Consider the following 12,266-nt stretch of genomic DNA (forward strand, 5'->3'; position numbering starts at 1 on the left):
ACCAAAATAACAAACAGATGTTGCTAAGTTTGAAAACATTTAGCCCTCTCAACTTCGCCTAAGTTAATTTTTATGTATAAATTCTTAAGTGCTAAATCACTTGGCTGTTTTGTAAGGTTTCAGTTGAATACATTTTCAAATCTGTGTTGAAGTTTTGGTTATCAACTTCACAATTATTCAACAAGTTAAATGTTTTCCTGCTCTTATTTTGAAGTCTGTTCATGCAGCAGCGCTGCTTCCTCCACTCAAGTTCCCTCTCTTTATTTCTAACAAGAAACAGGAACAAATAAAACACAGACAGCAAAAGAATAAGACATTAACAAAAATACAATATAGGGCATCATAGAATATATAAGTTTTAATGTAATATAAATCAAATTAGCATGATCCATGCTGGTTGAATCGTCCTCCTCAAGGACAAGTTTGATATTTTGCTTTTATTTTATTTTTTTTTAAATATCTGACTCTAGCTATAAAATCAGATAGCCATGATACCCAGGGCTTTTATGAACAAAGCTATGGAAATAAGATAAAAATAATATTTTTTGTTTCAATTATTTACAGTTTAAACAATTGAAACAGCTTAAACAATGTTTAATGCAGGGAAATCTAAACAGTATTTTTCTTATTGTGATAGCTGGTTATGATAGTAACCCACTTCTTGGTATAAGACAGATGTTGGTTTGTAGAAGACATCAGGTACAGAATGTGTTAGCCTTCCTCAGCTGGTTTTCATTGATTATATTCTGTATTGCATAGTTATTTCATTTCATTAGCTAACTTTCTGTCTGTTGCACACTGAACCAATAAGGAGTTGGCTAGTTTGAATGACATGTTGCAAAACAACAGTTGACAGTTGGGATCTAACGCAACACCATGGAAATTTAGAGCGGGACGTTTCCAAATGGGCTGGATCCCTTTCTTAAGTAGCAATGCCATTTATTATATTTTTAGGGGGAAAACTGAAAAATGTGAGATTTTCCGAAAAACAAACCGGGTTTCTCTGGAGTGATGCTCAGCGCTCTCTCACCCAGCAGGCGGTTCTCTGCAGAGAGTGAGACAGATGGCGGTGTGGACGGATCCTGAAGGGCGGACCAGTTGTCTGGTGGCCATATGGACTCAGTCCTCTTTCACTTCTGCTGCTCATCTCTAACAACAAACAGCAGCCTGTTGTCATTAGCTGCTACCCAACCCAACTAAACCCAAAGCAAATGTTGCAAATGTTGTGAACATTTTCATTCCCACTCTGGATAATGACAGGGATTCATTCAGGGCTGCAGAGCACATGTGAAACAAATGCGATATGGATAACTGCAGATAAAGGACAAAGGACTTCGCTTTCTACTACTAGAGAAAGCTGTGTGAGGACACAGCTTTCTCTACTGTGTCCTCACAGTAGAGAAAGAGAAGTCAGGGCTATTGAGGAGTGAGGAGTGTCAGGGCTATTGCAATAATACGCAATAATGTGACTCAACTTCTTCATGCTGTAATACTTAAGTTGAATATGATATATAAAAAAAAAAGCTACGATATTTCTGCAGGAGTTTTTGTTTTACTTAACCCAGGGGGGCCCAAAGTGCAGCCCAACGGCCACAACTGGCTCATTTTCTGCTATATTTAGTTAATTACTTGTTTCATTTTACTTGAGGTAAAATTTATCATTAATGACTGTTAATATAGCATTTGACACTAATGACATTTAATGACATTTTCATAACTGTTGCTAGTTGTTTCAATTTACTTGAGGTAAGAGATAATATTAATGACATTGTAATAACACTTAATGAAACCTTCATAACTGGTCCTATTTGTTCCACTTGATGTAAGAGGAATTATTAATGACTCTGTTATTAAATCATTTGAAAGTGTAATAAAGCTACTTGTTGGTCCTACTTGTTCCGCTTTATTTCATGTTGGGGGAACTATTAATTACTGTTTTGTTAAATCTTTTAACAGTGTAATAATACTTAATGACATTATTATGACTACTATTATGACATGATGATTCTAGGTTACTGTACAGTTGTCACAAGAAAGACATTTTGAATAATGTCAACTTTGTATTAAAAGTGTCATGATTTACCGAATTACATTTTATGACAACAGTCATAAATATTCATGAAGACTTACTCATGTTTATGACAGTGTCATGACAGTCTTATTCACAACCCGTCAAATAAAGTGTTACCAAAAGTTGTGATGCACTGATTTAAGCTTTCTGGAGATTTTTCCTTAAAAGACAAAGCAGACTAATTATGACTCAGTTCTGGTCAAGTAAAAAAAATCAACACCATAGTAGAATTTAACAGTAAAATCTTTAAAATAATAATGAAAGAGCAGTTTCCACACAGACAGGGTCCACTTTTTACAGATTATATGTACTGTGATACATTTTTCCTCTCATATTTTTGATGTCAGGGCACATCCAGCTTTGCATCTGTTTCATATAAACTGTGCTAAAAGGCTTTAGTGGGGGGAGAGGAGGGAACTGCTGTGGACCAAGTGCCACATGACTAAAGTTGTATACTTTGGGAATATTTCAAGTGGTTGCATTGTGGTTTGACAACCCATTTGCAGTAGATCCAGGGTGCTCCCACCTTCTTCCAGCTGGACCCGAAACAGAAAACACTAAAGTTTCCAGGAGGGAAAACCAGAAGCAAGTCTCTGTCGCAGAATCCAACATTTTAGAAGAAAAGAAAAATATCAGATTCGACAAGAATCCATAGGATCAGGGTGGATGACGGTCCGGTCGTCAGGCCTGCACTCCACACTCTGTAAATATGAACATATTAAAGCTTCTGCAAACCAAATAAGCTCGTTTTAATGTCGTTGATGTGGCGTCTCAGAACACGACTGCTGCAACCCGAGGCTCTCATTTAAGCTAAACGACCCAGACCGTTATCTTCCACACAGCATGTGGAAATACTCGGAGGGGGGGTTCTGATGGACTACTCCCATCTGTAGACCACCTAACTATGATGAAGAATAGTAATTACTGCCAAAGAGATCATCAAAGTTGCACAGATTTAGCCACTAAAGGCATCCCTGCTCTTTGGGACTCTGGTAAAAAGAATCATGTTAAGTGAGTTTACAAATCAGCAGAACATAAATCACAGGCCGTCGTGTTGCGCTGTCTGGCATATGACATTTAGTTTTCAGCTTGATGTGGGCAGGAGTCATAAAAGAGGATTTTAGCTAAGCTTATCTTCACATGTATCAATGACAGTTAAGCCCGAAATTATACATCTTTTGATGTTATCAATATGTTTCTTCAAACTAAGGAGACACTTGATTTGTAGATAATCTGAGTATTAAGCTGAAGATCAGGGTGATGGTAAACACACTTTACCACTTTACCAAAGACTGAAAGTTGATCACCAAACACAAAGCTCTGAAACATTGGTGAAAACATGCGAAACGCTGGTCAGCTATAATAAGAGTTTGACTGTTATAATGCTAATGGAGTGTATAAAATACACTTTGATAGGAAAGAATTTGAATGTTTATGATTATTTTACATCGTTTTATGGGGAGAGGGAGTATTATATATTTTCCAGTCACATAATGCAATTGTATAAGACAGACAACTAACTATGTTATCTTCAGTTGTTAAAAAATGCTATCTATATCAAAAATAATGTAAAAGAAATTTGACTTTGCATAAAATTGGCCTCTGTCTGTTTAAGAACCTCCTACTCTTTCCGACATGCCCCCTTTAGTACACCATCACTGCAGTGCTTCTCAATGCCATCTGTCATTATAGCACTAATATGTATTAATGTCTATGAGTTACAACTGTTTAATTATTAACATTTTTTTGCTCATATTTTAGCTTAGACTTGGCAAAGAAAACAAGATTTAGTCATAGAAAGGCATACAGAGACATCTTCTTCAGTGAAACCTATTAAACAAAGAAATACTAAATAAATAAATGAAAAAATACATAAATAACAGTTTGGTTTTTTTTGCTGTGCTCTCCCCCTAAAATCTTTACTGGTCTGGTTTGGCTGTGAACATTTTCTGGGAGCACCACTGAGTTCAGTTCTATATATATATATATATATATATATATATATATATATATATATATATATATATATTATAATCACAGCATTGTGTGTAATATTGCTTATCTTTGAACTAGGTCCAGAATTAAATACTTCTTCATGAGTTTCATATATTTTTTCATTGGTTTTAGCTGTTAAATCTAATGTTCAATAAAAAAAAAAACAAGGTCATGGAAATAAATGTTATCATAAACAGTAATATGAGAAGACCTCAGTTCTGTTGCAGTGCCATCATAACTATAAATCTTTATCTGCAACTATCAAATACTGAAGTGGACCAGCGTCCAGAAAGCTTCTGCCATCCTGCGGTTCACTTTACAGTGTGTTCATGGTACTTTATGTATTTAAGCAGTATTTTATTGTGAAGAGGTGGGACTAGTAAACCTCTGCATTGCAGCAGCTCTCTTCTTGGCATTAGGGCTTGTAAAAGTGTTGAGATAATATTTGGCAGAAGTGATTTGTTTGGGAGAGCTGTTAAATGTCAAACATTCGCCCAGATCCCACTAATGAAATTTGTCACAGCAGCATGGAGGCACTCTGAGCTGCAGTTTCTGCTCATGATCTCAGGGTGGAGAACAATTCCCACGAGGGAGTCCAGTCAGGAACACGAGCGTGGCGCCAGCATCTGAAACAACTGCAGGTCCAACATTCACTAGGCTCTGTGTTCATTAGTTTTGCCCTCTGACACATTTTCATAGAAATGTTTTTCAGTTTGTTGCTAAATCTTTAAAGCTGCAGTATGTAACGTTTATAAAAAATATGTTGTTTACAGGTTTGCAAAAACTATCATTACGTCGTGACAGTGGAATATGAGATAGATAAACTGAAAAAAATCAATCTCCTCTGCCTTCTCCCAGTGCTATCAGGAAACAACCAATCAGAACCAGGACGAGAATATCAGTCCTGTCAATCATCCTCCTGTACACGCTGCTCTCAGCTGATCTGTAACTGATTACTGTGTTACATGTTATACTGTAATGTACTGTTACTGTACATGTACTGTAACTGTAGTAATACTTTTATAACAAATTTATGTCAGATCATGATTTCTTGGTTAATGTCAAGCTGTCATAACAAAGACATTTTGAATAATGTCAACTTAGTAATAAAAGTGTCATGATTTACCGAATGACACTTTATGACAACAGTCATAAATATTCATGAAGACTTACTCATGTTCATGACAGGTGTTTTGTCATGTTTATGACAGTGTCATGACAGTCTTATTCACAACCCGTCAAATAAAGTCTTACCAGTATAAATAATAGAACGGTTGCTCTCAAAGAGATATAACAGTGGAAAAAATTGTGAAATCTACAATCCATAATAATGGTGAAGAGAAAACAGAAAACACAAAAGATAATAAAAAGGAAAAGCAGTTACATAAGCAGTGGCGCCACCAAGTGGGCGCCCCATCAACTGAAGTTTATTCATTTTGTTTTGAGCACCAGGTTCTGGACCAGGCCTTTGTTAAGTTTCATTTTAATTAAGGAAATCCAAGACTTTTATTAGATCTTCATAGGTGGCTCATTCTTAAAAACGATCAGGTCCCATGACAGAAAAGGCAACGTCTTTAGTTTTATACCTTAGAAACACATCAACGAGATGAAAACAGTGTGTTAGTTCCACCGTCATTTCCTGGTTGCTGTTCTTAATAGATACTCCATTGATGCAATTCATTATCAAGTTAAATAGTCTGGACACTAATCAGAACAATATGCTTTGAGGAAGCCGTCTAGTCTCTCCGCCTGCTGGTGCAGAGAAAGGCAAATTAGTCAGTCAGTTGTCCACTGAAGTTCTGTCCACTCTGACCCAACTGGCTGGATTTAATTAAACCAGAGTCACTGCTACTTTCTTGCATGTTTCTGTTCTCTTAAACTAGCACTGAGAAAAGTATTCACACCCCTTTCCAGGCATCTAGACCCAATTCCTGAATGATCATTTTTCTACCTCAGGACCTTCAGGAAGTAACCTCTTCTTGGAATGAGTTTGCTGGTTAAATAGCCAAAGATTAGGGATGCACCGATCCACTTTTTTCACTTCCTATATGTTACTGATATCTGAGCTTTAGAATCGTCCAATACTGATATAATACAGAAGAACAGTACAGAATTCACTAAAAACTTCTCCTTTTTTTTACGTTTATTTAATAACTCTGCACCAGTACAGCACACTTAAATACACCAACAGCTTCACAAACTTGGTCAAACATGAGCTTTCATTTGTTCAGTTAGGTAGGAGTCTAGCAGCCAATGTAAAATAATAAACAAAGACACTGAAACTATGCTTAACATGTAAAAATAACCTGGAACAAATCTTAAAAATGGTTCAGAAAGTGCAATTAGGAATTCTAAATATAATGTAAAATAAATAATAAAGCATGATGTCACTCAGACCACAAAGCAGAATTAGACTGAATAGATCTGCACTTATGGATTGGGTACGTTGTCACCAATACCCAATCTAGATTTGTTTTCAATATCGCGGCCGATACAGATATTAATATCGGATTGCTGTATCTCTACCAAAGATTGCAGTCACTGGAAACAAGAATGATACTTATCACAGTGTCTTTCTACCCTGGTCCTCAAGGCTCACTGCCCTGCATGTTTTGTTCATTCCCCTGCCTCAGCACACATGACTTAAACTGATGGCTGATTAACAGAGTTTTACTGACATCAGAATGGAGTTTAAAACATGCAGGTCAATAGGACTTGAGGATCAGGGTTGGGAAACATTAACTTATCAATATGTCTTCATCAGGTTGGGGAAATAGACCAGAAAGAGTGAAGTAGGTGATTTCAAACTGTGACATGCTGGAAGAAAACACAAGCAAGTCCATGTTTGTCAGAACCAAACATGGACTAATGTTTGATGATGAAATGCAGAAGCTGCCACCAGAGACACAGTCTTGTATTTTTTATATTCATATACTAATAAGATTAACTTGGTTCTTTTCATAGATCCATTGTCATCTTGGATGACCACCACAACTCTGTGTGGTGTAAAAAGACAAAAGATGACACTGAAGCTATACACTACAGAAGTGACATTCTCAGTATGTAGGGGACTTCTACCATCTCTGACTTGAAATTCTGATTTGAGTGTTTGTTTTTTCTCATTTTTAGTGAGAGGTGACAGTTACTGTTTGTAATTTTGATGACGAGACCGAAATGAAGACCTTTACGACAGAGGAAGTGGTTTGGTACTACAGAAGAAGAGCTGACTTGATCAAACGCATGTTAACAGATGACTACGATGGAAAATGTTTTCTTTCCTTCACTGCGACAGCAAAGAAAAGAAAGAAATCCTGTGCAGATTTAAAAGTAAATTAATACAAAACATTTTAGGTGAAAAACAGCAAGTATTGAAGTTTTAACATGCAGGATTAGTTGGTATCATAATTCAGTGGCTGTAACTACAATTCTCTGTATGCCAGCATGGACCTACATACATTAAAGTAATAGAAAAACAAGTCATGTCAAGTTTAATTTTATAGCACATTTCAACAACATGGCAGTTTTAAGTACTTTACATCATATAAACATCACACAGTCACCAATAATGAAACAAGCAATAAATATTACATTTTGTGAAATGCCATCATCGAAATCATCAATACACATCAAATATGTTGGTCAATGTTTCATTTATTATGGTGCTAAAGCAGCTCTAAACAGGTGGATCTTAAGGCTTGATTTAAAGGAACTCAGTGTTTCGGCAGTTTTGCAGTTCTCTGCAAGTTTCTTACAGATTTGTGGTGCATAGAAGCTGAATGGTGCTTCTCCATTTTTCTTTCTGGTTCTGGCCAGACCAGAACCAGAAGACCTGAGAGGTCTGGAAGGTTACTATGACAGCAGCAGATGTATTTTGGTGCTAGGCCGTTCAGTGATTTATAAACTGTCTGATTTTTTAGGTAGACCTGTGAAGACACTGTTGCAGTAATCAATTGTGTAATAAAGATAACCGCATGGATGAGTTTCTCTACGTCTTGCTGAGACATTAGTCCTTTAATCCTAAAAATGTTCTTCAGGTGGTAGAAGACTGACTTTATAACTGTCTTCGAAAGTCCAGGTCTAGGAGAAGCTTTTAATTAAATTGAACTTTCTTAAAAAGAAACAAGAGTGTTAATAACGTAACATTCTCCTAAATAATCTTTCACCCAGGGCGCTTTTGACAGCCTGTTGTACTTTCCAACAGACATTCTTTTTTTTATATATATATATATATATATATATATATATATATATATATATATATATATATATATATTTATTAGTTTTTCAGAATATAACATACATAAATCATACATGAGAGTATGAAGCATATATATATACAGTACATATAATCATATTCGCAGAGACTTACATACACATGCATGTATGCAACAAAATCCTGTATGAAAGCAGTATACTCTTATCAATCCAATAATAAAAATAAAGACGTACAATAACCAAAAAAAAAAAAAAAAAGAAAGAAAAATTTATAATAACAAGTCAGGAAAATTATCCAAAGAGTTGATTACACTGCATTGAGTACAATTTCTGCTTAAGGATGGTATTATCTGTCCGTAAGGGCATAGGTGGCATACTATGAAACTGAGCGAGTGTCGGGGTCGACCTTGGATCGAGAAAGATAGTCCAAAACCGGCTGCCAGATACTACAGAACTTATTAGAAAAACCCACAACATCATATCGTAGCTTCTCCAAATGGGGAATCTCAGTAAAGTCGCTCAACCACATTTTAAACTGAGGAACCTTGTCAGTTTTCCAAAGTCTCAATATTACCTTTTTGGCTATTACCATTCCATACACCACCGTCGTTTGCATAGAAATGCTGCAGTTCCTCAAAGAGGGAGAGTGTCCGAACAATGCAATCTGGGGGTCAGGAACCAACGCGCATCCATAAACCTTAGAAAACAAGTTGAAAATCTCACACCAATAATGAAAGAGCTTGGGGCATGTCCAGAACAAATGAGATAGGGAGCCATCTGCAGACTTACATTTATCACATTTTGAAGATGTCGAAGGAAATATTCTGTGCAGTTTAATTTTAGAATAGTGAAGTCTATGAAACACCTTGAACTGAATCTTACATTGATAGAGCACGTCCGAATCCTCCCAAGACTCTCCTCCCAGACCTCACTCCCGATCCGCAAACCCAACTCCTCCTCCCATGCAGTCCTCAAGGAGTCTGTGGTAAAGTTAATTCGCTCTGCAAAGACGTCAACAAAACTCGTGATTAACTTTTTCGATCCTGGAGAGCCCAGCAGAATTTTGCATAATTTATTTTCTTCCGGGAGAGATATGAAATTCGGAATATTAGTTCGAACATAGTTTCTAACTTGCAAATATCTGAAGAAATCCTTATCCGGAAGAGAAAAATAGCTCTTCAGCATAGCAAATGAAGCAAACTTTTTGTTAATGTACAAGTTTTTCAAAGTATTAAGGCCTTTCATCTCCAATTTTTAAAGGACGTATTCGATAGTGATGGGGGAAAAGCATGGTTACAGTAAACTGGGGCATGAACTGAGGTCTCCGGTAACTTACAGTGCAACTTAATTTGTTTCCATATTTTCAAAGAATTTAAAACGATCAAATTATTTACCCCACTAATTGCGGGAGATATCGGTGCTGCGAAGAGAAGAGCCGGAAGAGAGCTGTCAGTAACACCACTTCTTTCAATAGCCGCCCATGGGGGGGAATTTGCAGACAATTCTTGAGCATCACCTTCCTGCCAGTATACCAGGGCTCTTGCATTCGCTGCCCAATAATAATGCTGAAAACAGGGTAATCCCAATCCTCCCATCTCTGTTGGTTTATGTGAGTTTTTGATATTCTATGGGCTTTAAAGCCCCAAACAAAAGGCAGGATTATTGAGTCTAATGATTTAAAAAAAGTCTTTGTTAAAAAAATTGGCAGACCCTGAAAAAGATATAAAAATTTAGGTAAGGTCACCATTTTAATAGCATTTATACGGCCCATCATCGACAGAGGAAGTGTTCTCCATTTATCAATGTCTTTCCGAAGATTCTCCACTTTTTCCAAAAAATTCAATTTGAAAATTTGTTTAGGGTCCTTTGGCAGAATAACCCCAAGATATTTCAGTTTGTCCGTTATTTTAAATAATAGGTTATCTAAGAAGTCGGAAGTGAGGCTTACACCTAGTGACATAAATTCACTCTTCTGCCAGTTAATAGTATAACCTGAAATCTCACCGAATGACTGAATAAGGTCTAGGAGAACTGGCACTGACTGCTCAGGATGTGACACGAAGACCACAACATCATCAGCATACAATGAAATGTGATGGTCAATGTTTCCCAATTGAATCGGTTTGATTAAGGGGTGTTTTCTAATACTAATGGCGAGGGGTTCCATAGCGACCGCGAAAAGCAAGGGGCTAAGAGGGCAACCCTGATGGGTCCCTCGGTGTAGTAGAAAGGGCTCTGATTTGTCCTGGTTTGTAAGGACAGAGGCAGATGGGTGAGCACCAACAGACATTCTTGATGAAGACTTGTGCTTCGTTCAGACACAACTTTGCCCAGATGAGTAAATAATTTAAAACGCAAATAAGCTGCACATTAAAACTGCTGTTCAAAATCAGGAAAACAATGAGTTGGGGAAAACAAATATTTTATGCATCATTTAGTTTACTTATCATAAATACCATCAAAGTTGCATTTACTGCCACACCTATTTTCTACTATGCCAAAACAAGTTAACACAATTTACAGCAATTTACTTCAGAATGACTCACTCTAGTCTTGAGTCATACATTTAGAACAACCTCAGTGAAAGATCCAATTGTCCCTCAATCAGCTCACAGGCTTTTGAAAGTATGAGGATGAAAAAGCAGCAGTTTCCCACAGCACCGGCAGGCAAGGACATGATAATGCTTCCACTCCCTTTTGGCGGGTTGACATTGCCACCAGTTTGTACTTAAATGAGCCCTATGGGTGGCCGGATAAATGCTAACACTGCCCTGGCGACCGCATGGTTTCTCCCTGTGCATCCTCCAGCTCTCGCTCTCATTTGCGAGTCTGAAATTTCTGTCAAGTGCCTCCAAGAAGTGCAGGACGCGGTGCGTGTTGGAGGTCTAATGATGGTGTTGTAGATCTAATGATGTGTGTAATTACAGCATTCTCCGATATGGCAGCATGCGTGCTCGCATTGCTCACATGCTGACATGGCACTTGCTCAGCGCCACGTCTTTAGACTTTAATCAGGTTCAGTCCTGCCCTGTAACTATCGTGTGGGCTGAATTTCGAAGAAAAATACAGCATGTATCCTAACGTTTGGTACAATATACTGCCTCTGTGTACATATGAATATACAGTATATTTCATGAATTAGATCATGAGACTCGTTTTCGATTATTATTTAGGATCCCCATTAACTGGAGTTTACACTCACCTACTCTTCCTGGCCTGAATCATTGAAGCACCTCATACAGTATAAATCATTCCAGCAAATGACAGACAACAGATTTAACATACATATAAATATACAATAATTAACCATTTTGGTTATAAGTATGTAACTCCTAAAGTCAAAAGCAACTTGACCTTAGGACTTTAAAAAGAAACTGACTTCTGTTCAGCTTCAATTAAAGTTAATTATAGAGAGTTCCACTTTATCTCATTGCTCAGTAAGTAAAAGTGCATTTGAGAAAATTAGTTTTTGCCCGAGTAATTTGAAAACATCCTTTTATTCAACTGCATGTCTGGTGACAATATCCCTGTGAATTTAAATTGATATTTAACTAAGCAAACAAAAATGACATAGACTTTGGAATTTTAAACTTTACCATGTTGAGAATAGGAGTCAAGCTAATGCTGTATTATGGACTTTTAGCCAGTATTTATGCTAGGTCAGATTTATGCTGCATCAAGGGATGTTTGTCCAAGTCTTTTCTCTTTCATTTGCCCATATTAGCTTAGTCTTTAAGCAGGTATTAAACATACTTTCTGTTCAGACCACATTTCTGTATTGATGTTTTTATTATGATTACTATAGGAATGTAATGTGTCCATCAACTGTAAGCAGGAACTGGAAATAGGGGTGGATGTTATAGACTTAGAATTTTATCACAATATTTTGTGGTACTGTTGTGATAACGATAATAAAATGAAACTATTGCTTTTTTTTATGTAACCGTATGGCTGTGACTTCATGGCACAGCATTTATAGACCTAA

General features: G+C 36.8%; 2 long non-coding RNA genes across 2 annotated transcripts in view; one reads left to right on the forward strand and one right to left on the reverse strand.

Annotated features, from left to right (window-relative positions):
* LOC116720590 (uncharacterized) overlaps positions 1–12,266 on the forward strand; it is a 957,300-nt gene that overhangs the window by 66,402 nt on the left and 878,632 nt on the right. The window lies entirely within an intron of this gene.
* On the reverse strand, positions 8,600–10,526 carry LOC116720577 (uncharacterized). Its single transcript, XR_004339415.1, has 2 exons — positions 9,164–10,526; positions 8,600–8,978 (listed from the first exon to the last, which is right to left on the reverse strand). It is a non-coding gene; the product is annotated as an uncharacterized LOC116720577 (long non-coding RNA).

This window comes from Xiphophorus hellerii, chromosome 1 (genome assembly GCF_003331165.1).
Source record: "Xiphophorus hellerii strain 12219 chromosome 1, Xiphophorus_hellerii-4.1, whole genome shotgun sequence".
Taxonomy (NCBI): Eukaryota; Metazoa; Chordata; class Actinopteri; order Cyprinodontiformes; family Poeciliidae; genus Xiphophorus; species Xiphophorus hellerii.